Source organism: Dermacentor albipictus, chromosome 4 (genome assembly GCF_038994185.2).
Source record: "Dermacentor albipictus isolate Rhodes 1998 colony chromosome 4, USDA_Dalb.pri_finalv2, whole genome shotgun sequence".
In the NCBI taxonomy this organism is placed as follows: Eukaryota; Metazoa; Arthropoda; class Arachnida; order Ixodida; family Ixodidae; genus Dermacentor; species Dermacentor albipictus.
The window spans coordinates 12,789,129-12,793,728 of NC_091824.1; positions in this window are offsets into that span (position 1 = coordinate 12,789,129).

Genomic DNA, 4,600 nt, shown 5'->3' on the forward strand with positions numbered 1-4,600 from the left:
CAGTCAGCAAGCACGGCACAACCCTCACTAAGCCCTGCCAGGCTCTTTCCCCTTTTATACTACTGCCTAGTTCCTTACAGTAGTATAGCAGCACTCAGAACGCGTCCACAAATTGGAAAATTGCACTAGAAAGCATATCATCACTTTGAAACACTACACAAAAGCAATACGTTAAAAATCCTGCGTCAGGAAGAAAAACATCAATAACAAACAATTTTGAGGCTGATTCCCACGTTAGGGGCTTCGACTTAAGCCATCGGCGTTACCGTTGATACTCCCCTTTTTGTAACGCACCTCAAATGAATATTGTTGCAAAGCGAGGCTCCAGCGCAGGAGGCGGCCATTTGTGAAAGAGATGGTCTGCAGCCATTGGAGAGGGCAGTGATCCGTCTCGAAGTATGCGAAGCGGAGATCGCAGCGATCGACCGTACACCCGCTCAGCTGGCGAAAACCCCGTAGCCGCATGCGGCGCGGTCCTCAATGCAAACATCACCCCAGGCAGAAACAACTCCCAGTCAGTTTGTTGTTCAAACCACAATGCTCTCAACACGCGCTTCATGACGGAGTGGAGCTTCTCAACGGAATTCGACTGGGGGTAGTACACTGAGCTGTGTAGCAGCTTTACCCCGCACCTTTCGAGAAAGGCTGTCGTCAAAGCGCTAGTAAACACTGTGCCCTGATCTGATTGGATTTCCGCAGGAAAACCAACTCGCGCAAATATGGACAGTAGTGCATTGACTATCTCAACTGAGCTGAGTTCTTTAAGCGGCACTGCGTCAGGGAACTTTGTCGCTGGGCAGATCACAGTCAAAATGTGTCTGTACCCCGTGGCTGTTACCGGCAGAGGTCCCACTGTATCAATAACGAGCCGTCTAAAAGGCTCCGTAATGATAGGTACCAACTTCAACGGCGCCCTCGATTTGTCCCCTGGTTTGCCCACCCGCTGACAGGTGTCACATGTCTTCACAAAGTGGTCTGCGTCCCGAAAACACCCTGGCCAATAGTACGCTTGCAACAGACGGTCCTTAGTTTTCTTAACTCCTAGGTGTCCGGACTACGAACCTCCATGCGACAAGCGCAACAGATCCTGACGGTAGCACTGAGGCACGATCAGCTGATCGAACTCCCCTCCCCTGCGGTCTAGATACTTCCGGTACAGGACCCCACCTCTTTCCACAAAACAAGCACTTTTCTTGGCGATACCTTCCTTGACAATGCAGCGTATGTTTTCTAGGCTGCCATCCTTTTTTTACTCGGCTATCAAAGCCGCCCGGCTGACTTTTAGCAACCTATTAAGTCCGTCTGACGTAGACGCGATGAGCAAATCTGCAGATAGCTCTTCTAACTTTCCCGCATCGGGCATTTCCTCTCCAGTATGTGGTGCCTTCAACGCTACAGGCTCAATTGTATTCAGTTCGGACTTGCTCAGAATATCAGCTTGCTGCGCCTCCGACCCTTTTTCATTGTTCGACAACGTCGGCCCCGCAACTACCGCCTTTGCAGCGAGCTCCCGAACTCTCGATCTGGTTAAGGCCTGAACGCTAGCCTCACCAAACAAAAGCCCCTTCTCGCGCAGGAGGTGATCGGACCTGTTCGAAAATAGGTACGGGTACTGGGGGGGCAGCATAGATGACAATGCCGCCTCCGTCTCAAGTGCTCCGAAAGGACCTTCAATGAGCACTTTTGCTACGGGCAGACACACGCTATGAGCTTCCACGGCTTGTTTGATCCATGCGCACTCGCCCGTGAACATATCGGGTTCTACGTAAGAGGGGTGAACTACATCCATCGTAGCTGCGGAATCGCGAAGCACTCGGCACTCTTTCCCGTTCACGAGGAGGTCTCGCATGTAAGGCTCGAAAAGCTTCATGTTCTCGTCAGTGCTGCATAATGACAAAAACACGACTTTTGTTTTTGTTTCCGGACAGTGCGCCGAAAAGTGACCCGGCTTCTGGCACGTATAACACACGCGCGCTTGCCTAGTCTCGAACCGCTTTCTGCGTTCGGCTTCGGCTGCCGCCGTCTCCTTACGTTCGGTCGGACTGCTTTCACTCGCATCCGCACTACGTGTGTCCCCCTTTGCTCTCATGGGCGTGAACTTCGGCCTCTCAAACTTGGAGCCAAATTCACCCTTTTGACCGTCCTTAGCTCCGCGAGCCCGACGCGTCACCAACTCTTCGGCTAGCTCAGCGGCTCTAGCCACCGTACTAACGTCTGGCCTATCCAAGACCCAGTACCACACGTTCTCAGGTAACCGACTATAAAACTGTTCTAGCCCGAAACACTGCAGAACTTTCTCGTGGTCACCAAACGCTTTCTCTTCTTTGAGCCACTCCTGCACGTTTGACATTAGCCTGTAGGCAAACTCTGTATATGACTCACTTTTGCCCTTCTCATTTTCTCGAAACTTCCGACGGAACGCTTCCGCGGACAGCCTGTACTTTTTTAGCAGACTCGATTTCACTTGGTCGAAATCCTCTGCCTCCTCTCTCTCCAAGCGAGCGACTACGTTGACCGCCTCACCGGGTAACAAAGTGAGCAAGCGCTGTGGCCACGTTTCCCGAGAGAACCCCTGCTTCTCGCACGTTCGCTCAAAGTTAACCAGGAACAAACCAATGTCCTCCCCAAGCTTAAACGGCCGCATCAAGTCAGTCATTTTGAACAATACTCGTTCTCCTGCACCGTGTGCCTGACTTCCATTACGAGCGCGTTCCATCTCTACCTCGAGACGCTTCATTTCCAAAGCGTGTTGACGGTCGCGCTCCTCTTTTTCTTTCTCTTTTTGTTCTTTTAGTTCGCGCTCCTGTCTTTTAGCCCTCTCCTCAATGGTCTCAAGGCATTCCGACAGCTCGTCATCCTCAGCTTCTAACTCAAGAATAGCCCTCAGCAGTTCTGGTTTTCTGAGTTTGTCTGAGACATCCAGACCCAACTCTCTTGCAAGCTCCAACAATTTCGGTTTGCGCAACGACTTCAAATCCATGGCTGCTCTGAATGCTGCTTTCTCTACTGCCTACTATTGTCTTGCCGCAAACTAACCCGGCAGCAATGACAACCACAATTACCAGCTCTGTTTCTGACACTAACAAAAGCCTGGCAAAACTCAGAAGAAGAAAGTCCCGCACTCACCAAACCTCGCAGCCAAGAATTCGGCGCAGTCGTTCCGCTGCAGGCAACCAGTCATCACACAGGGCTCGTTGCACTGCTCCCGGATGGTCGTTGTGCTGCTCAGCATACAGTCAACCGCATATCTTCGCTGCTGGCCTCCGTTGTCGCGATCTCACCGCTGGCAACCAGCTGTTGAAACCTCACCGATGGCACCAGTTATTGGAATCTCAGCGCTGCCACCAGCTGTTGGGATCCTACCGATGGCACCGGTTGTTGGAACCTCAGTGTTGACACCCGTTATTGCAACTGGGTCGCAAGCCCCAAGGGTAGCGTTGGCCTGGCGGCCTGGGGCACAACTGGAAGCATCCGAAGGTCCTGGCAAAGCATGAGTCGACTGCTAACAGAACAACTTGTTTATTCTAGCATCGCAAAAGAGCGGCCGGCCAGGTCGACCGAAGTGGAGAGACGGGAGAGCACGCTTCTCGACGGAAGAATTCGGAGCCTCTCTCCTGGCGTCCGGGGGCAGCTGCTCTTATAATCTCGGGGTTGAGGGCAAGAGGAAAGGTCACGGGACTAGGTCACGTGACGGTGGGGCACAGACACGCTGAGAGACACGTTGGGACAAGGAGGTGACGCATCAGCCGGGCCGGCGCCGGTCAGACCTCCTCGCTTCACACTGGGGGAGCTCCTCTCCCCGGCTGCCGCGCTTTGACAAGCGTGGGCACACACACACACACGCACACACGAAGACACGTGGCACTGAAACACGCCTGGACGCGCTCGGCGGGGAGGCTCTGCGGCAGCTCCGAACGGGCCAAAATGTCCGCCGCTATGAACGAAGCCCCGGCGTCCGTTGCATCCGCGCCGGCCATATCGCGCGTCGTAGGCGAAACGTAACAGTAGGTATGCCACTGCACCAAGGACAGTTGGCCCTATAACGAGTGGGATACATTGCGTTTAGCAATTTTAAATGGGGGAACACCCCGGTCTGTATTTTACGCCAATCGGCGGCCTCTTCCCCGTTAAGTTGTGGGTGAGGCGGCGGGTATTTTCTGCGGACTCCACGCTGATGAGCAAGGATGTATTTGGCATTTAAATTGGTGGAATATTGTGAGGGATAGTGTGGGTGGTTGGGGTTAGAATAGGACGTCGTCGCTCGGTTAATGAACCCTCGAGCTAACGCGTTAGCCTTTTCGTTCCCCTGTATCCCCGCGTGGCCCGGGCACCAGTGTAGGCGATGATGGTGGTTGAAAAATTTGGGGATTATCGCGAGGCTAGCCGCAGTCACGTGCCCCTTGAGAAACATGCGACATGTCTCCTGGGAGTCCGTGACCACGACTGAGTCCCTTTGCGAACGCTCCGCGTGAGCGAGTGCGATCACCACTGCTAATATTTCAGCCGAGCTGGGGGATCCCGCCGTGGCTGACGCGGTAATTTGCTGTTGGCTGATCGCGTTCACGACTGCCAGGGCGTACCTCCTTTGGTAGCGCTGCCC